Here is a 22,538-nt window from a genome sequence, read left to right on the forward strand (position 1 = left end):
TTCTCTTTCTATGTTTCACCCTGTGTTCCTCTCATGTTCTCTTCTGCGTTCGTATGTGTTCCACCCTGTGTTTCTCCTGTGTGCCTTACGGTGTTCATCTCTGTGTTCCCCTCTATGTTCCACCCTGTGCTTCTCCTGTGTTCATCTCTGTGTTCCCCTCTATGTTCCACCCTGTGCTTCTCCTGTGTTCATCTCTGTGTTCCCCTCTATGTTCCACCCTGTGCTTCTCCTGTGTTCATCTCTGTGTCCTCTTTTATGAAGAGTGTTTTCAGTTCTTGTTTAAACAGTGTTTTTGTTACGTTTTGAATTCATGTTTTAAGTTTTTTCAGTGTTCCTCTGTTTCCTGTTTTATTTTGTAGTCCCTGCTCCTGGTGTGTTCTCCCCATTTGACTTCCTGCCCTCGTCATGCTCACCTGTTTGTCCTGTGCCACCTGTCCCCAGTTACTCATTAGTTCAAGTGTGTATTTAAGTCTTGGTGTTCCCCCTGTGTGGTTGTTGGTTCGTCATTTATGTCGTCTTATGCCCTCGTCGTCGTTTACCCTCATCATGTTCATGTCACCTCTCGCCACGTTCCCAGTAAGTGTTTCATGTCTTTCCCCGTGTTACTCCCCTGTTTTGCCTGAGTGCATCTTTTGATTTATTGAAGATTCCTTGTTACGTTTACCTTAAAATAAAAGACACTTTTCGTTTCAAACTTTTAGTTCTGAGTTTTGGTCCTACCCCCCCTAACCTGACATTGTAGACGGACTGAAACCAAGCCCAACTGACTTTGGGGCCAAGGGTGGGATTCACCTTGGACAGATTACCAGGACCACGTATAGTGACAACAACCATTCACAGTGACATTGTGTTATTTACTGTTAATTGTTGTGTCTATTTTATATTTAAGCCTTGTAGAGAGTTTCCCTCCCTTTACAAATGGAGTTGCCTCTGGAAGTAATTTGCTACACCTACAACCAATCAGGAAATTAACTGTGTGATTGGTAGATGAAAAAATGATGTTAGTGGTGGTTGGTTCTTGATTTAGAGAGAATATACCATCCACTTGGTTTAGTATTGTCTATTCTATAGCGGATTCAACAAACCTCTCCACGTCAGCAGAACACATCTATGTTGTTCAAAAATCTTTCTATCAAACGTGCCCCATTTTGGATAAATGGCTGTGATTGACTTGACCGGTTTCAGTTTGAATGTAAATCTGTGTGAGCCGGGGGAGGGGCCAGACCCATTTATCAAATAAGCAGGAGCTTGCTAATGGTTTCCCGGTTAGTACACAATATTTATTTACACAAAATGGCCACAAAATGATATATTTACATGGAAATGAATACAAATACAAATGGAATCTAGCTACCTGCTGATGGACATACAGTTTTGAAAAAAAAAAAAAAAAGCCTCCTTTTTAAGAACTTGCAGTACCAGCAGGTTTTCTGGTTAATATCTGGGCTCTGACAGACTGCAACCTGGCAGACACAGACCCTTGATAGCTTCTATTTCTTTGCCGCTGTGTTCAATCAGTCTAATGGTGAGCAATTTTCAAATCTGGTTTGGGAAAATAATACAGCTCACTTTTGTCTTCAAAAGATAGACTTCATTTTGTAGTGGTCATATTTCTTTCTCTCCACCTGACTGCCAAGGTAGCACATACATGTTGACAAAAGAGAAAACATCTATGAGGATAAAAGCTTCCACCCACATTGACTTAGATATAATGCCATTCATTTAATATGTTTTATTGTTCCTGAAACAGATGAAGTGTAAGTAGGCTGAAAAATGGATGGTGGATGAATATATGGATGGCTGGTATATCTGTCAGCTCTAGGAGGGCTGCACCGCCTTCACCTCCGAGCCTTCAAAAGAAGCACTTGAGCTGACTAATGTCCCACCACTTTTACTCATCCATATGCAAATATATGCAGCAAGTTGCCCCAAAATATAATCACATCATCTCCTGCATCAGATGATGGTGATATAAGTGAAGAATCCCAAACTGTAAAGAGATTAAGACACTTGCATGATTTGTGTGAATCTTAGCTCTTCAGCTTCACCTAGGGTTCGCAGGATTGGTAACGAAAACATAAACAAAGCCGAAACCATTCTATGTTTTAGAATATTTCTGGCCGAGGAGCAGCTGAGGAGCTAACAAACATCCAGTAGCTCTGCGGTGTCATTGTAGTCACAACTATTTAACAACGTGTACATCCAGTGCAGAATTCTTGAAATATTTTTGACCACCCCTTAGGCATAACTGCTAACTCTTAAATATACTGTGTGTGATTGTGAACGGAGACACCAGAAGTTTCCGTGAAATCTCAATCTTGGAGCTCATTGGTTATCAGCTGATGACAAATTAGCCTTCTGGTCCAGACAGCGGGTATCATTGCCAAGACTACATCTTCTGTTCGTGCAGCACTGGTCACAGTCTGAGTCCACACGCGTGAGTCAAACATTACAATACTGTTTGTAGGTGTTTTAAGTCCTGATCCACGACTTGAATCTGTCTATAAAAGCAAACAGGGACATTTGTCTCACGTTACAAACATGATAAATGACTTGTGATGTCTTTTACGAATTTGAATACATCTTCGCTGTAGCCTATTTGTAAACTCGTGTGCTGACGTCACAGCATGGGATGGCAGTGGAGGTAGAAAAAGCGGGAAGTAGAGGAGGGGGGGCGCTCCGTTGTGAACGCGCGTGACGGATCCCCGGCGGAGGGCAGCGAGGGCGCGCATCTCTGTCCTACGCTTGCGAAGCGACTGCAGGGGAGCCAGATGCCCGACTGCGAGCTGCTGCCTGTGGATACCTTTCCCAAATGCCAGCGCAGGCGAGCACCAGAGACAACGTTTCACCCTCTGGCACTTGACGGAGTAATAGTTGTTTTGTTGTTTCTCTTTTCTTGTTTTCCTTCCCACGCCCCCTCCATCGCAGTCTCTCCGTTCCAATCTGTGCTCTCACACGAGGAGCTCCCTCGGACTTGGAGTGCCGGGCATCAGTAGAAATAAAGCCCGTTATCCCGCTCTGCCCCTGCTGCTGCGGCGCTGCTGCCTGTGAGCGCGTCCTCCTGCTACTTTGGAATATACACTGTGCCCATATATGCGCAAAACCATGGAGATTATATGACGTGGATGTATTTTTTTCTCTGAACAAAACTGGACATCTACAATAACGACGTCCCTTCTTTTTTCGTTCATTTTTTCGCATTGCCTCTTTTGCGTTCCTGTGTTCATTCATTTGATCTATGGCGACTTTATGATTTCATGTCCTTAGCGATTGTCCCTTGCTTTTTATTTATCTATTTATTATTTATTTACCTTCTTGTTTTTCTGGTCCGTTCCGGAGGCGCAGAAGTGGGATGCCTCGCAGTGAACATTCGCTGGGGGAGAAGGATCAGCGCAGCAGCCGGGATGAATGAATGATAGTCTCCCTCTCCATCCGAGACGTGCCATGGATGGGAAACTTAATTTGTTTCCACGGAACCGATCGGGGAATAGCCGTCGCATCAAATAACTAGGCTACTGCTGACAGCGACCAGGTAACGTGTTATATATGCATTAACCTCAACATGGAATGTGAATCGTTCAATTGTTTCTTTGCGCCATGTATAGTCTGGATTGCTTTGCAGTCTACCCTCTTGTGTATTTATTTATTTCATTCTCCACATCCCTGCGTAAAGATCAGTGCATGAGTGGAGTCCAGCATTTGTTCTCAGATTGAAGGAGGTTTTACTGGACTGTCATTTCCTCCAGTCACTGAGGAGTGAGTTACGTGGCGGGGATGTGTGATCTGTGGACCTGAGCGGAAGAACAGTCCTATTGCTCAAAGGAGACTAAAACAATAAAAAAATCCATGTCAGCAGCAGAATTTCAGCACATGTTATTGTGCACAGGTGGACAGGAGCGGCAGCTCCCTGGATGCTGAACCCTTCTGTGGGGAAACACTCAGGGAGCTGTCTCTGAAGCCGCTGGCAGACCTGTAACTTTGCGCAGTGGCCAAAAGAAACCCAATCGCACGCACACACACACACACACACACACACACACACACACACACACACACACACACACACACACAGGCATGACAGATCGTGCGCAACTAGCCAGCACGGACACTTTTATTTCCACCTTCCATACTGGCTCACGTCCGCACCCCCCTCCCCAACACACACACACACACACACACACACACACACACATATATAGCAATGGTGTGCCATTTTGAGTTTAGAATAACATTAATAAATCAGAGCTCTTCCACCCGCACGGAAGCTCCTCTTACAGTGCCCCTAATGGTTGGAGATGATTCCCGGCAGGAGACCGATGTCTCCTCCGTAGCCTGGTTCACGCACAGCAGTATGGGTTAGAGAGCCGATGCCGACGTCCCCCCCCCCCCCCTTCTCTCTGTGCGCACTGTGCGCCTGGGTGAGTGGCTGCCTTCTCTCGGTGCATGCTAAAGAGCCAGGATGTACCAAAGACGCCAGTGAGCGCGCACAGGGCATTGAAAGGGGGGGGGGGGGGGGGGGGGGGGGGCTGCTCGACTTACATCCGTGCTGGCATCTCAAAATGCAACAGAAAGCCCTTTGAAAAGCTACCTGATCACACGCACTGAGGTCCGGTTTATTGTCGTGCGTCTCTGCTCGCTCTTGTGCGTGCGTCTGCCGCAGTGGCGCCTCTCCTCGTTGCCAGACCTCTTCCAAGTCTATCGCTCGGTTATTATCAGTGAAATGACAAAGTATGCGTAGGACGCGTGGAGTCTCAACCTCAGACTCTCGCCTCGTCTCGTCCCCCTCCCCACCCCACTAGCGAGCAGGTGGCTCTGGTGACGCTGAGCGGGAATGACAACCGGGACGCGACAGCAGAGTGCAAAGGAGCCTCCGAGCATCGAGTCTGTATGTGTGTTTGTCCCTCCATACCCATCTGTTGAGCGTGCAGTGTCTCTCCGACCGCACCTGAAAACAAACTCCCATCACGATCAAATCCCCTTAAATAACGGAAAATAACACACTTGGCACCTCGGTGATTTTTTTTTTATTCCCCCAAGTAACCATCTGTGGCACGCTGAACAATTTCTCTCCAACAATATCTTATTTATTCTGAGAACAGCCGAACTCCACTACAGCAGCCTGTGGGTATTTAACAGGGACACTGATTCATGAGCAGCCACTGTTCCTCTGGTTCTTGGCAGCATTCAGGATTTGGATTAGCAGGTCAGAGTTAGCCTCTGGTATTAATCATATTCTGACAGGGAAGTTCAGTAATCATGTAATAGAAGTTTAAGGAATAAAATCATCAAGAAAACCTTTATTATTTCTTTTTTTTTTTTTTTAATTTAAAGTGAATAGCCTTGTTTGTTTCATTCCTCTGTGCTGCTGTTTGGAACTACTGGAGCCGGCAGGGTAGCGTCCCCTTTATGCAGAGATGAGTGAGGAATGGGTGATAACTCATGAGTTGGATGTGAGGGGAGGCACCTTTTTTATTTATTTATTTTTAAAACCTGCTGGGCTGAGGAGATAAGGTGTTCACAGGGCACCCAAAACCTTCAAGTGTGCTCATATCCATTCAGTGGATCAGTATTTCGTTTATCCTGCAGAGCATAGCAGGGACTAATGAGCTTAAAGAAGAGTGGTTCTCAATGCTTCACCGGTTTGATTTATTTAATTTAACAGATAAAGATGTGGGGATTTTTACTTTTTACATGTAATGTCTGACTTAGGTTTCTTTTTCTTTCTCTCTATTGCTTAAGTTCACATGAAACCACCAGAAAACCTACTTCCACAATGGGCAACTGAAGTGGCTACTCACAAAAGCATTGGTGTAGGGGGTGGATGTGGCTGGAGTGGAGGGAGGTGCCGTTGGTGTAACATGATCAATCAAAGTAAAAAAAAAAAAAAAAAGTTTTGGCCATCAGTCCCCACCAATGGGATTCCTGAGCCATCCCAGATTCAGCACCCTGGACAGCACTCGTTGCATCATTGCATTCAAAAGAACCAGTGGCAACAGACACCAGTGATTGTGGTGCTACCACAGCGTGACATGTTATATCGCCCAAAGCTACAGAAGAAGAACTGATGTCATACATTATTACAACATTTGTTCAGGTGTAATTTACTGTAATTATGTGGCGCAATGTGGGAAGAGGTTAGAGAAACAGGGACTTGTTGCAAGAATTGATGTATCGCTCCACTGGTCGTTATAACTGTTGATGCCTCGTGGGAATCAGATACAGAAAAAAAATTATAGGTTATGAGAATGGTCCATTTTGACCGAAGCAGAACAGGAAAGTTAAATGGGAGCAAGAAATGAGGTCGCGAGTAATGACTGTGCTATCATGGAATGATCATCTGTGCAGCTTCTAGAAATGCAACTGAAATGAAAGTGTGAGACGTATCTGCTGAAGACGTATGAAAAACACCCAGCTCTGTGGCAGTTTTATAAGGCCTGTAAATGTGATACTAATAACATCTTCCATATCTGCCCACGTGTCATCCACTAATGCTGGCAATGCTAAATCTTTCTCCCCTTCTCTCTCTGTCACACACACACACACACACACACACACACACACACACACACCTACTGTTCACACAAACCTCTCTCTAACCTCCTCTCTGTGTGTCTCTATTCACATCTCACTTTCACTCAAGCCACTCTGATGGGCAAATGTGCGAAAGCTGACATCAATACACACGCAGCGGGAGGGAGAAAATACAATACGCAAAGTGATGGTGGTTAGACAAGCAGTGTGTGTGTGTGTGTGTTTGTGTGCGTGCACATGCATGCTATTTAAACAGTGCATATGGACCAGGGGCCGGGTGACAGCTTGGTCTTCCCTGGATCACTGCACCCTGGCTGGACCATTGTTCCTCTATCTTCCTCGAACACACAACCCCCTTCCTCCTCCTCATCCTCCCATCTCACAAACACACACTTCCTCCCCTTCATGGCCTTTCCCTAACAAGCTTCTCACTCTCTTCTCCACCTCTATCTCTATTTGCTCTGTTCATCTACTGAATCGTGATCTTATAATTGGAGCTTGATAACTAATATTAAAAGTGGTCTAGTGATAAAGCCTGGGTGGGTTTATTATTACAGTAATGATGACTTGAACACACGTCAGTGTGATAAAAACAACATAAAATGACAGATTACGTCTTTACATTTAATTGACGTGTACTTTGACTTTTTCAGTTTGGTCCATGTCCAGTTCGTTAACATGGGGGAGACAAAGTTTATGCCCCGGTGTGAATAATTTATATATATATGTATATAAAAATTATTCACACCAGATATATATATATATATATACACACACACACACACACACACGTAAATACACACTGTTGTCGGCTCTGTGCACACGTCAGCCATCACCAGCTCCGGCCACTGCTTAGCAAAATGACCATAACGTATGAGCATGTTTGGGTTCAAGTGTAGTTCAAAGAGATGATGCACTAGCACGCTAAAGTTTTGCTGAATACAGGTTTTAAAAAAATAGCAAAAAAGATTTTGTCAGGGCATGTACTTTCCTCCTATCCTCTGCTCAGCATCATATATTGTTCCCTCCTACTTCATATGCTCTGCCATCCTTCGTTCGGAGTCACAGATGCCTCTGTCACTGGGGCGGCGTGCATTTGGCACGGCCGCGGGTGACTGTGTCAATATTTGCAGCAAGTGCCATTTTGGTTGGGGGGGTTCTCTATAAGCATGACTGGGCTTGGGCAAGGCAAAGGCTAAAAAGAAAATCAACAGGAAACAAAAGCCCCAGCCCTATAGACTCGCTCTCTGCAATTAATTAAGCCTTTTGGCAAGAAAAGTGAAAGGATGGGCCTCCTTGAGAATAGATAGGTTGGGACTTCAGGAGGATGAGGGGGGAGAGAAAACAAAACAAATTAATTGCCTTGACTCGCAGGGATAATTCACATCTCTGATTAATATTGATTGCAGAAACTGCCACAATACAACCATAGAGAACAGTTAATTCGATGAGTTTTTATGTTAATAACTGTGCAAAGCCGAGCAAGCAGTCTTTGCAAGGCACTGACGGCCCAATGTGAGGTTGTTACTTGATGTCTGTTAGTCTGTTCTGTCATATGCTACCTTTAGGGACACATTTCAGCCTAAAGATCAATTAATTGGGGACAACTTGAACAGTCCTCACAATTATAAAATTACAACATGTGTTTGCGTGTGTTTGTTTGTTGACTGAGTGCATCCTTGCAGTAATATTTGACTTGTGTCATCCTTTTCTCAATGCGTGGCCCTTGGGGATGGAAAGTGCGACTTTATGGTGCAGTACAGGAAGGCCCACGAGGACCGTCTGAGCCAACATGTTTTCATGATTGCTTTTTCTCAGGTTGCTTCTCAGCAGCTTACTGGACAAATCGAACCTTTTCATTCTCATCCCATCTGTCTCCCTCTCCTGTCTTTTTTGTCTCTTTTCTTGGCTTAACCATTACATCACCATGCATAACACCCTATTCTCTGTTTTTAATCTAATGTCTGTTAATGCGCATAACAGAAACACACATACACATTAAAAACAGTCATTCCCACACTAGCAGGTGGCCAGTTCCACTGCATAACTCTGTGATCAGAAGAGGAAGACTCATCTGCCTTCGCACATTGGCCTCGTCATCAGCACAGTGCCCTGCTGTGGCACCCGTCGGCCTCCATTACAGCTCCAGATAGAGGAGGGCGCTCCATGTGTGCAGGCCAACCAGTGGAATACTGTGCTCCGCCGAAGCAGATGGAAGGAGCCCGGACTCCTTTGTGGTTTGATCTGATGAGATCTGATGTGTGCATCTATGTGTGTGTCCAGTGTTGTAAGTTCGGGCTCAGTAAATATGCCATCTCGTGCATTCAAGTGCTTTTGATTGGAAAGGATGCAATATTCCTGAAGTGGAACGTGCTGCAGGGTGTTTTTTGCAAACAAGTTATTTTTTGTCAAAGTTGCAAAATTCAGAAGAGGTTAGTGTGAATGAGGCATTGCAATGATTATTCCTTTCATCTAAAAGGTCAAATTTGTGCACGTGTGTCACTAAAGCACAGTGTGTAACGCATTGGATTTCTTACCTCTTGGTAATGTTGAAAATAACAGAACGTCCTGACTTTGCTTTTAATGTTCATCTTATGCAACACTTTGCTGTGTAAAGCAACCAAAGGCCTCAGACTCCAGACAACTTGTGACACATTTAAATGTATCTTTAGTAAAAGAGAGAGAACATCCATGAAAAAGTAAGAGCAGGAAATTATCTTGAATGAGGACTTTGTCGACTGCGCAGGCTGCTGCTGCAAATGAAACATGTTCTTGGAATGTGCTCAGAGAGGATAAGATAAGACAGACATGACAGACACGATGTCCTGCCAAGTTTCATGTTTTATTAGGCCTGTGTGAGTCTGTATGGATGTGTGTGTGTGTTGATGTACATTGACGGGTGTGCGATTATCCATGCCTCTGAGTGTGTATCTGTGTGTAGCACCTACCTGGGTTCAGTGGCTTGTCAAAGCTGCAGCTTGTGTGGTTTTAGAGGAAACTAAGTGGACAGGTGGAATTCCAACCCAGAGGCATGCTGGGTAGACTCACAGCATGTCAGGTGGGATATTTGACAGTAGCCTACAGTCGAGTTGCCATGGAGACCATTAGTTGAATCCCAGTGGTGCATAGTGCATTGTCATGTTTTCTGTAAATTTAAAAAACCTTGGAATGGAAACATTTTGTGCGTTTCATGTGTCCCTATTGTTTGTCCATGTATTTATTTGTACTGGTTACAACAGGAGACACAGGAAGAGAAAAGACTGTGAATTGTAAAGAGAGAGAAATGTTCACCGTGAGTTTGGCTGTAGCAGGTTTAGAATGTGAAGCTTTAGGAAAAAAGTATTTCTTGAAAGTAAATAAAAATGCAAGCTACAAAATGTTTTAGAGAATAAATACATTCTAAGTAACCTATTGATGATTTGGAAAAAGTAATGAATTATTGCACATTTGGTATTTTGGTGAACATTTATTAAAAAGGTTCTATGCAAACCAAGTCTGTATTTTTTTACAACCTAATGTGTCAATCAGGTTTACACACGGCTCCGAAAGTTGTCTGTCATCAAAGTTTTCGTAGCTGTTTGGGATCATTTGTATCAAAGATATTTATTTAATTCTTTTTAATATGCAATCTCAGGTGCTGGTAGCGAATCAAACCAGGTCACCGACATCCAGAAGTAGATTTGGATGCGATCAGGATAATTATGCGGAAGATGAAATTCTCGTTTTTCCTGATGGCTTCTCAGGATTGGGTGGGCTCCGTTTTTTTTTTTTTTTTTTCAGAAAGTAAGATGACCACAAAATTGTACTCACTGACCTGACTCCATGTTCATTGGAACAAAAAGAATAAGAAACCTCATCATATTCGGTGTGCAAGTTTTCTGTGATGACAGATTAAAAATCAAAGACGGAAAACAGAGACTTGGTTTACAAAGACCTTTGAAACACATGTAACCAAAATACCCATTGTACAAACATGTCACGCATGCTGGGACTGAAACACTCCAACCATGTTCTTAACTTCAATCAAATTTATTTTTTTCAGTAAGTGCCAAGAACAGGTGTGATTTGCAGGGACATTTTCAAAATGCACAATGAAATAACCTGAGTTGAAACAGCACAAAGTGTGTGAAAGCTGCACCAGGGACCTTGCAGGGTATAAGTGAGAGGAACAATGTGACTCTGTACCAAGCAGCTTTTTTTAAAGTCTGAAGCTGCTGCATCTCTCATGACTCCTTCTAAGGGCATTTGATTGCTCTCGTTCTTCCTTTTTGTTTGTGTCTTTTACGTGCTAACATCAAGCATATGTGTCCCCAAATGGCAATACAGATGTTTGCTTTAGTGTGTGTGTGTGTGTGTGTGTGTGTGTGTGTGTGCTTTACAAGGACTCCTCAGTTATTTCCCTTCAGACCGTCATCTTTTGTTTCTGTCTCTATACATACATCAAGCGGAATCATACACACAGATTGGGCTAACGGCACAATTCTGCTTTAGTTGAAACATTTTCATCCTGGGTTGACACGTCTTTGTCTCGCTTTTGTGCAATCTACAAATCTTGACTTGTTAGCCTCCATCTGCATCTTTGCATTTTGAATACTCGTGACACTTTTTTTTTCTTAGTTTGTGTTGAATAATATAACCGAGCAGCAGCATGCATCACACTTGCTATGCAGAGAGCTGCAGCCTGTTTCCCCCCAGCATGACTGGAGAGGAAATGGTGAGCAGTAAATATAAAAACCAACAGCAGCTGGGAAGCAGCTCAGAATACAGGATGTTTGAGTTGGAACTGGAAACTGCCGCTATCCCACTTAAACATACGAACATGTGATCACGTGCACATAATTTAATAATTTAATAATCATGCAGCATTTTCTCAATGCAGTGTCATATGGCTTCATTGTCAGTCAAATTTGAATTTAGTTTGATAACAAAAGTTCCATAGTAATTTCCTGCTTTTAATTTAGTGTATTTTGGGCAAATATGATCTTTATTGGAGAGGGATTATGGGTAATCTTCCAGCCCTGTTGTATTGTTGGCTCCAGTTCTCTTTATGTTCTAAACTTTAATTATAGCACCCCACTTGACATGTAACAATCTACCAATCTACCAAGTTAAAAACACACTCTATATAAAAATAGACAACATTTTTCTTCACTTTCTCCCACTATCCAGAAACAAAGCCAATTATCCCAAATACGAGAGCACATGTTGCTCATTTGGAGCCAGAGTTTGTGCAGCAGCCATGGTATTGAGGTCCTGCCGATACACCAGTCTGATAAGAACTACCTAAAATGACAGAAACTACCTTATTTGACATTTTAGTTTTGTCCATGCCCCATCCACTAACATGGAGAAGATGGGGTTTATGCCCTTTAATGCAGCCAGCCACCAGGGGGAGATTGAGGCGATTTGGCTTGACTTTTCAGCCTTATAGTCTAGGGTTGTAAACAACGAACAACCCTCTAAACAATTGGCTTCAGCCATGCAGCTTTAAATGTCTAAAGATGAAATACTGACATTAATAACAGGACTCTGATTTTCATGGAGAGCCACAGGTCTTTTGGAGCCAGACTGTGGTCCCTCCACAGATGTGCTGTGTAATTCACTGTTTCCCCTCTGAACACTGTGACCACAGGCTGGGTCATCATGTGGCCCTCCAGCTACCTCTGCAGCAATTAGACAGGTAGATGAAATGAGAGTGTTGCAGAGGCCAACAATGTAATTAAACCTGGAGCGAGAGGCCACTGGGCCCCTGTGAAGTAATACCCCTGCTACCCCCACACACACAGACACACGCACACATGCATAGACACACACACACACACACACGCGCATTGGCACACACACGATGGTTCACGTGTGCTCTTCATCAATATTTTTTATGGGCACTGTTCATACATCCAGCAGGCAGGATGATGTGTATAATGAGGCACATCCACACAAACACCAGTGGACACAGGAAACACTGTACTCAACAAACAAAGCCAGCATAACACACTTAACTTTAATATCTGCACCCACACAACTTAAACTTAAATAATCCTAAATATCATTTAAACAAGTGCATACTCCATGTATTAAACAAATACATATTATAGTACAGCAATTCATTATATATATATATACACAACGTGATATGCATGCTGTTGTCAATTTCTTGGTAAAAAGCTTAATCTTATTCCATGTAAAGTATAAAGCCGGAGTGTAGCATAATTCAGCATAAAGACCTAATCTATCTTCTTAGTTTTAACTCATGCGTATCCAGTAATGTGCAAATAAAAGATTTTAACGAAGCGTATATGTTGGAGCTATTTATTTTGTCACCCAGTGACTCTGCACCATGACTCTGGCTAACGTGAAGGTCAGTGGGCACAGGTAAAAAAAAATCGATAACAAAGACGTGTTGAGAACAAGAGGTTTCAGCAGCGTATGTGGCAAAGAGCAGATCAAGTTCAAGTGCTTTGCTCTGTTTCGTAGACAAATAACTTATATCAATAACTTGATGATATTTATTCTTTTTCTCAATATTACTCTATTGTGTTAAACATTTTCTGAAAAAACAAATCATTTCTAGAGGCTTTGGTCACATTGCTGATAGATACAATATGTGTATGTATAGTATAGAGAAGAAATCTTTAGATAGAGAAGATTTAAAATGTAATGATACACTTCAAGTGACAGGCATTATATGATACCAATAAAATATTATATGCAGAAACACAACCAATAGAATTACATTGATCAAATGTACATGTAATGCAGTAATCATAGGCTTATCTTATACTACTGCAGGAAGTTTTGCTGTGACCACATTATGATCTGCGCTCACAAACCGGTGAAACAGACAGACAAAGTCTCCATTGGGGGCTCATATGGTTCATGGACAGTAAAAGCGTCAAAAATGCTATCGCTGGATCGCTGATTTGTTTCACATTGTCAGGTGCGTGCTGAAACCATTCCCAGCGGGGCGCTCTGTGGACATGGAGGAGGTTTGCTTTGGAGTAAGTAGAGGCTGTAAAAGATCTAATTGAATTGTTTGTTAGCCAAGTGTTAAGCTTTAAGCTGTGCAACATAAAGATTAGCCAGATTTTGCTTGTGCTCACTGGAAACAAACACAGCCGCGCAGTGTGATTTGAGACGTGTAATGAGTTGCTTCAGGAACCTTACACGCCCAAAACCTTCTTTGGAACTCAGGGAAATACGTAGTGATTGTCCGAGCTGTGATCGTAATGCCTAGGTTTCAGTGCAGCTCCAATGCAGGATGATAAAATGCCTTAAAGAGCAGGTGGCCCAATTAGAGGGCTGTTATCAATTTTAGAAAATAGATCATGCTAAAAGTTGTCTTCAATCTAACGCTTTTCATCCAATAACTATAACTGAATCAGTGTGACAGTCATTTTTTCCATTTTATATAGAAAGTCATCCATCTTTCACAAGGCTGCATGTTAAGCTTTTTCCTTGCTGCTTCTGTGAATATCCATAGTGCCAGTGTTACTTATTTTTATGATCCATTCCGTTTTAGTGCACATACACATTCAGCATTTCTAGTAAGTATACGCTTGTGTACAATAAACTGCACCACATATACTCAAACGTGTATCGTGGCCGGTCACCTTATTTTGCACAATGGCTTCTCAGCAATGCCACGCGTGTCTGTGTTCCGAGCAGATTTACATCTCCACAGTGGGATCTTGGTCTGCTGGAACAAAACTACATGCGTGTTTTATGCATCTCTGCTGTTCTTCCTCTGTTGAATTAGCACTTTTTTTCTGAGCCCTTGTCTGTCACACACACACAGAGCTATAACAGCAGCACGCACACATACACACGATGCAACACACTGTGCCACATAGAAATCTTCAGCAAGAGACCCTTCTGCACAAATATTTCCTGAGCTATACTTTTCTTTTCTTCCTCTTTGTCTATCTTCTACCTGGTTGGAATTCACAAAGGCATTCAGCGTAACCCTTGACAATATACAGAAATATAAATGCACAAGAAACACAAACAGAGGAATCCATTCAAGTTGTTAAGTGTTTTTTAATCTCAAGTGAATAATGCACTTTCAACATGACTGTAAAATATTTGAACCTATGGGTTCATTCTGCAGATGGATACATGTACAGCTGATTTAGCAGCACAATCTCAAACATAATCTCCTCTTAGATACATACAGACCTCTTTAGTACACTTGCAGGCAGTCACTACACATGGACATTAAAATCAGCCATTAATACCCTATGACTTTCCCTATATGTGCTCCAGTGAAGAAGAAAATCCCTGGTGATGCTTAGATAGGTTTTATTGCTTGTGGCCTGACAGCGTTTTAATTCCCCTCGCGGTTCCAGTATCATAGCAGCCCAAGCTCCCTTCGCCACACCATCAGCACCTTTCTCCCAGACCCAATTTTGCAGTTGATCCTAAATCTAGCACTCTGGAGACCCGTGAGATTCAGAGCAGAGCTCTTCCTGGAACAGCACCCTGGTACCTTGAAGGAATAGGCCGGCCCGGAATGTAATTAGGTGGTGCCAATCTCCAGCAATCGTTAGGGAACACGGGGGGCTAATGGGTCTCTGAATGGAGATGGTTGGTGAATGTCTGTGTCCTTTGGAAGTGGAGCAGAACTCACACTCACTTTCAAACCAGTGTGCTAAACATCTGTATTGTTTTGTTAAAATGTCTATTGTTGTCAATGTCCCAGGTTGGAGCGAATCTCCTTTACTAAATTATGTTGATCCAAACTTGTATGTCTTGTAAAAGAAATCTACAACATTCAAAATGCAGCCAAGATTAAATAAGGAAATCAATGCTATTTCAATGCTATTATACAACAAAAGTGTTCATCATCTCTGAATATATCAGAAGCGGTCGCAGAAGCATTTTGGGGTTTTGGGGGCCCAGGCAAATTTACCTGGGGGGCCCTACAGACCCCACCCACTCTCACCCTGAGGAAACACATGATACATGATAGACATTCTGGTCTTCAACCAAACTTTTAAAATTGCAAGGCTGTTGGCAGACAGCTGGTGGTTCGGCGACTTTTTTTATGGTTTCTGGATGACCCATTTAAAACATATCAACCAAAAAGAAAATGTATATCTATATATATATATCCACCATATACTCTCGCCAGATGTCATGACTGGTAAGGTCATCACTAAGTTACAGTCGCTGATGGTGTTAAACCCTGACATAAATGTGGTTTAAATCCTGCAGAGCTTAATCTATGATGAAACAGTAGCTTATGGGACACTTGCCTCCACTAAATCTATATCAGAATTCATTTTTCATGGCTTTTTATGTTATGAAGAATAAACTAAATATGAAATGCTGTTAAGGATCTACTTGTGGAAGATTAACTTGTGAAGCACTAAACTTATTGGATACCCCTGTGCTGTAAAGACGTGGGAGGCATTAGAGAATGTGCATAGACACGCCCTGCTAATGTATGGGTGCTGAGGCCACAGAATCTGCTAAGCACTGCCTGCACTGCACTGGCTCTCTACTCAATATGTGGTCTTCATTGTCCCTTAAGGCAAGGTTAAATGGCTGTAAATAATTATTGAGCGGATGAGAGTGCAGGTCTGACAACATGAATCATTGTGTAAGTATGTATAGGCTTGTGTGTGTTGGCTCTTATTGTGGATTTGCTGATGTGAGCGTGCATGCAAGTGTCTGGCAGCACAGTGATAGGACTCAGTCTGGCTCCCACTCGCCTATATCCCGTATCTACACTTCTTCACACAGTTGCAGGATTATATTTAGCAAAATGTGTGTGCATGCGTGTGTGCGTGCGCATGCGAGCCTGGACGCACTGTACGGCACATGTTGAGGGCCGTCCAGAGCGCCACTGTCAGAGCTGGTCCAGCAGGAATAAGAGACTGGTGGTATTATTAACCCCTCACTGGGTTGAGTGGAAGAGGCAATTACGACCAGTCATATAGTTGTCACATTGCCAGAGGTGGACAAATCTAACACACACACACACACACACACACACACACACACACATACATACACAGCTGCACTACGCACACAACATTAAATCCTGCACTGAAAGGATAATTACAGTGTCTTAGCATTTGAATCTCGTTTTTGTAGTTTTCAGTAATGATATCATTGTTATCGCCGAAATAACTGCCGAGCAACATGGCTGAGGAGACGTCAGGCAGTCAGATTTTAAACATACCCCCACATTAACCAGTGAGTCATTCAGGTGCACTCACGATCCACTTATACCCGAGTGTAATTGAAGTGTTGTATGGCTCTAAGCGTATAACTGCTTATTTACAGTCTGGCTCATTGTCTGATCCCTCATGGTTCTGTGCCCAATGGACTTTTACTGCTGTGTTCCAAGATCACAGCAATTACCTGCTGAGGACAATGTTATCATAGCCAATGGAAATGAAATGCATACAAAATAAGACTGTAGTTGCAATAATCCAAATTATCATTATGGTTAATCTAAGAATAGTCAATCAGTTTTATCCAAAGCTTTATCTTAGGTCTTTCCAATATGTACTGCATCTGACAGCTGACACACATTAGACATTTAATTTAGCTTTTCACATACATTATATTTAGTGATTATAATCTAAATATACTTCAATGTTATATGCTTTTAGCTGATTATTTTAGCTGATTATACAGCCCAGTGTCAGTTGTTGGTGTCAAAGAGTTTATGGCTCCACCCCCGTCCTTTTGTTGGGTTGCTGTTCATGAGCAGTATCTTGCAAAAAAGTCTGGATGAATTACAGCGTAGCTTGTTGGAAGAATGCGATCTATGTGTCAGGGAAGAACCCATTCCATCTCGGTATGGATCGGGATGATTGAGCGAATCCAGGGTTTTCAAAAATCTCCTTGATTTCTCAGAAAATAATTAATTGATCTTGATGGGAAAAATCCAGCATGTTTAGGGAACTGTTATTTATGAGGGTGTATGATCTCTAATGAGGGCCATTCTTTTCTGTGTGAGCAGGATTTTAATCTTGTAGTTTGTGGAGATGGAGCTACTTTGTATTGTAAATAAATATTTTTAGACACTTTACTGAAACATCTGTGAATGTATCTTGTGACTATAGCTGACAAATACTGTGTGGAGTGGACTAAAACGCAGTATACTTCTCAGTAAGTCATCACACAAGTGAATGTTTGTGGCTACATTTCATTTATTGCTGTTATTGTCTTACAAACACTCCAACCACACCTACTCTGTCCGTCTCACGTTCCATTTCAGGTTGTTAAGCTGCTGCGCACGGCCAAGCTGCAGTACGTCTGATCAAATCGATACCCATTTCTCTCGCTCGCACTTTTTCCTCTTTTTTTCCCTCGACACTGACTGTGGTTAGCCGTGATAACATGATTGGAAAGCGATGCATCCACCGGGTCCGTTGTTGTCTGTGCGAGATGGATAGATTAGCAGAGGGGGGGTAGGGGGCCAACGTAAGGCTGGTGAGAATGTTGCACCACAATAAAGTGTTAGCAGACCCATCAGTGCAGCTCGCTTAGCAGAAGCGAACCCGAGCTTGCTGGACTCACTCACGATACAATGTAACTCCTCCATCTTGGCCTCTCTTCACGTCCACCATTAACACCTCATTGTGACCCTATGAGGGAACAGACTGAGATGTGTTGCAGCACAATCACCAGACGTGGCAGCTGTTATCCTAGTGTCTGTTCTCTCCTATCGGTGTTGTTGGCCCTTTGTTTCCTATTGTTTCTTCTGCCACACTTGGAGCTGGTGTGCAGATTTATTTGCATCTCCTGCAAAAGCTTAATCTTCTCATTTGTTCTGTTCATTGAATCTTCCCCTAGATGATTATATCTCCCTCTCTTGGTGCGGAGAAAGGTTTATTATTATCACAGTGTGAGGGAAACTGAAAGATAGCGTTGTTTTTTCAGGACAAGAGCTGGGGTCAGTCTGCTGTATCTCATTGCAGATTTCTTTGTTTGCACTACTTTTCTACCATCTTGCTGCCTGCTTTCTTCAGCTGTGTTGTGATGATTTTGTGCTTGGGCTCAGGCAAGGAGCCACACTATTTCATTGCTATAGCAGACCCCAACACAGCAGACTGAGCACATACACAACCATTTATTTATGACACAGCCAGGAGGCCAGTGTGAGTGGAAATGTATGCTTCCTTTGTTTAGGCGCTTTTATCCACTTCTAAAGAATTTCCTTCTACTTTCTTTCCACACACGTACCTCTGTGTATAGCTGTCCATTCCTATCACTCTTATGTATGTCAGTCACCTCCTAGATCTCATCCTACACTGTAGCATCACTTAAAAGCCATTTTCCCTTTCTTTTCCCTGCTCTTTTATGTTCTGCATATTTTATTTTTCATGTTTTATATTCTTATTTTTCTGACCTGCAGCTATGGTAACGAGTTGGCTGCCTGTTTTCTATGTGTTAGTTTTGAAATCCTCTTGTGAGCCTGAGAACACACATGTTTTAGATTCTCTGTGACTCTCTGTCATCGAGTGAATGGGGCATACATGTACTTTTTCTTTAGACCCTAGAGGGCTGACCAAGGCATACACAAAAAACTCAAGGAAGGATCGACATTTCAATGGTTAATATAAGTTCTATAATTGACTAAGCAATGGACAAGCTGTTAACATTTTAAGCGAATAGTTGAAATAATGAGCTTAGTGTAATTGACAGCAAAAACAGTTAGTGGAAAGTAAGAAATATCTGACACAGCTATAAGTGATAGATAAATTGTTCCAGAAAAGTAGCCTAATGGAAAAAGAGTTGAATTGGTCGGCTAAATGAAGCTCGACAAATTAAAATGTCCATCTTAGCATAGTTAATTAGCATTAATAAACAAAAAAATTGTAAATGTTTTGTCTCACACTAGAATGTTGTTTGCAGCTTTGTGGACATTTAAAGCATTTATCAATGTCAATTATTCGCCAGTTATTGCCATTCATTATATCTGTTTATTCACCAGCTTCTAAGTATGGGTGCCAAGAGTAAGAGTTGAAGTTGTTAACATATACATTACATCTGCCTAAAACTATAATATAGGGTGTTAAATCGTTGATTAAATGTTAATGTACTCTAAGGAGTTTAAATACGGTGTTGCCATCATTTTTTATACTTAACAATACAGTTTGTAGTCCATATAAAAGATTATATTTGGAACATGATTGATTAAAAGGGCACTTGGGCTCATTTAGGAGCATCCAGATAGATAACCATGAAGCAGCTGAGTATATTTGCCATCGTTCAGATGCAGATGTTTCACTTTCTTTGCCCTGCTCCTCCAGCTCTGTCACGAAAGCTCTCCCCTCTGCATGTGCCCTAACTTTACATTTCGTTATTTTGCCTCGTGATTCAGCATTGGCTTTGTGGATTCAATCATCTCCTATTTATGAGCCGCTCATAAAAACACTCCACTTCTGGAGGCGTGGTGCTAAAAGAGGTTTTCTTTTTGTTTTGTATTTTTCTTCCCCACTCACCCTTTCTGTGCTTTTTATCTTTGGCAGTCATCCCCCCCGTCTCATTTCTCTCTGACTTATATTCCCCCAAAGATCCTCTAAGGGAACTAACGATGCGACTGAAGCATGAACTCAATCAAAGCTGAGCTCTGATAGGCTGACTAACACATCCCCTTCTGCTTGATCATAGCTTTGATTGACACCCTCTCATGCACTGACTTTAAAATGAGGCCACATTAACTGGATTTGTAGCGTTGTTCACAGGAGCAGACTGTTGCTCTTCTTCCTTCTATGTAATGAATCGTAAATATCAGTTATGATAAAAAATGTCACGATGCATCCTTTTTGTCTGGTGTCAATTAATGACGCCATTTTTTCCGGTTCCTCTTGACATGCTTGGTAGCTGGAGATCAAATCCCTAATGGTAATGGACCCTGAAAGCAGAAACTAGAGCATATGCACATATGGCCTGTCACTCTTAAAAGACCCTTGTCTGTCAAGACCCATATAGCAATAACACTTTGGTAATAAAGTACAACCATGTGTGAACATTGCATAATTGGTAGTTACCGGTGTCACCGTGGTGTCTATGAGCCCTGCTAATGGAAATGGGCCAGAGAAAGTACGAATTATAGTAATAGGGATGTGCTGTTTGCATTAGTAGCTGTTATCCTAAGCCGATAAGTAGGAATTATCCCAGCATCGAAATCATTAAAAACATAACTGTAAACCTTTAGACTTAACCAGTGTTCAATAGGAGCATAATCCCTTTCTATTAAAGTGTAAACACAGACTCACACTAATCAAGGCGTACAGCAGTTTACATTAAGTGTTGTGTAGCCTAAATGTGTTTTTTTATGTTTTGACTATGAAAGCACCTAAAATCAGTGTTTAGGTAAATGCACATGTGTGTGTGTGTATCTTTCAAGGAGAAGGTGTCTCGACCTTGTCGGCTAATCGTAGGATTAATCCGCCTAATGAAAGGGACTATGAAAAAAAAAAAGAGTCTTAAAATCTCCTCCCGAGCTCATTTAAAAAGCACTAACCCAGCGCTCGCCCTGTGAAGAGAAGACACAGGCAGTGAGAGGGGAAGGATCAACTGACTTTTTACAGTTTATTCTTTTTATTCACCTTATAACTTAAAAATCAGCCCAGTCTTTTTATATTGGATATTTCCTTGAGTTTTCTCCTTCTGATTCTCAAGTTCAAGCGTGTATTTCTGTTATAGTGACATGTATGGATGGTATTCACCAGGTTTTCATGTTTCATTTAGTTTGCAATCAATTTATCTGGGTTATTTATTTTCTTCTATATTTTGTCCTTCATACCATCATCTCCTTTTACTCTTACCAATTGATTTCCACAGCCTGTTTTCCTGTAGCCTCTTTACTAAATGAAAGTCATAATTTTCTTGTATATATCTTTCTTTTCATCCCGGCAGTAGAATCTAGATTCAACCCAGGCCAGTGAGTGATGAATTATGGTTTTAATATCTTCCACTGGCTGACAGCCAAATCTCATAACTATACAATTTCTAAAGGTGTGTGCATGTGTGATGACTGTGTGTGTGTGTGCTGTTTAAGTGGAATGATCAGTCATCACCATCCCTCTCTCCTCCCTGGCAGGATGTTCCATCAAATGCATGCGCATTTCAATAGAAAATGCACCGTCATGTTCCTGTCATTTGCGTAGCCATGATTATAGCCCTTCCCAAATAGTAACCCGATCCATCTCGGAGGATAAAGGTGAATATATGGGATGAATGCAAACTGTCCTCGCAGTTCTGTTAAAGTGACACATAACAATTTGTTAAATATGACTCTCATTCCTCGATAGGTTGATGTCACAAGCAAATATTTTCCCTCAGATGATAATCCAGGACAGAAATCATAATTGCCTCAGTAAATGTATTTCTTAATAGCCATCACACGCCCAGACACTGCAAGCAAATGATCTTGGCAACCAGGCCAGCTCATATACATTGTAAAATATGTGCTGGGCTCCTGCTCTTTTTGACAGATGTCTGAAATGACTAAACTTAATTGGAGAGAAAAGGCCAATCCCACAGCGGCTATTTAAGTCATTCGGCTCTAGACCTGAAGACATGGAGAGTGTTTGGCTACATGAGGCTGTATTGCACTCTGTTTTCAGCCATCACACTCACATAGTGTCATTTACTTACTCAAACTGGAGGTCTGACATGTATTTATGCATGAAAGCATGATTACATGCGTGTGTGTATGCACATGTTTGTGTAGAACAACTGGATGTTTCTTGTGTGAGCTAATGGGAGAACAAGACAGATTCATTACTTTTACACAGGAAGGAGATGTAGATATTCTACGCAGGGCTTTAAACATGAATAAACAGTGATGGCAGTGTCACTTATCCTGTCAATTCCATTATGTCTTAGACGCATGTCTCTGCAGGGTTAATGGTTTTGACTGAGTGTCATTCATGTGTAGTCACAACACAGAGGACGAGTCAGCTGGGTTTTATTCCGTGTGATTTATGTTTTGATTAATTAAATTATACCTTTCACCACCCAATTGTCACCACATCCAT

At 42.0% G+C, this 22,538-nt stretch overlaps 1 protein-coding gene across 20 annotated transcripts in view; it reads left to right on the forward strand.

Moving 5' to 3' along the window:
• Positions 1-491: 491 nt before the first annotated feature.
• Positions 492-22,538, forward strand: part of adgrb2 (adhesion G protein-coupled receptor B2) — a 208,001-nt gene continuing 185,954 nt past the window's right edge. For 12 of the 20 annotated variants that reach the window (XR_011239554.1, XM_069516275.1, XM_069516283.1 and 9 more), the window contains exon 1: positions 2,679-3,532. The gene's annotated coding sequence lies outside the window, so the exon portion shown is untranslated. Of the gene's footprint in view, positions 577-2,677; positions 3,533-22,538 lie in introns of those variants that run through there. The other 8 variants (XM_069516278.1, XM_069516273.1, XM_069516276.1 and 5 more) reach the window with 3 other exon arrangements.

This window comes from Paralichthys olivaceus, chromosome 20 (assembly GCF_024713975.1).
Source record: "Paralichthys olivaceus isolate ysfri-2021 chromosome 20, ASM2471397v2, whole genome shotgun sequence".
Classification (NCBI taxonomy): domain Eukaryota; kingdom Metazoa; phylum Chordata; class Actinopteri; order Pleuronectiformes; family Paralichthyidae; genus Paralichthys; species Paralichthys olivaceus.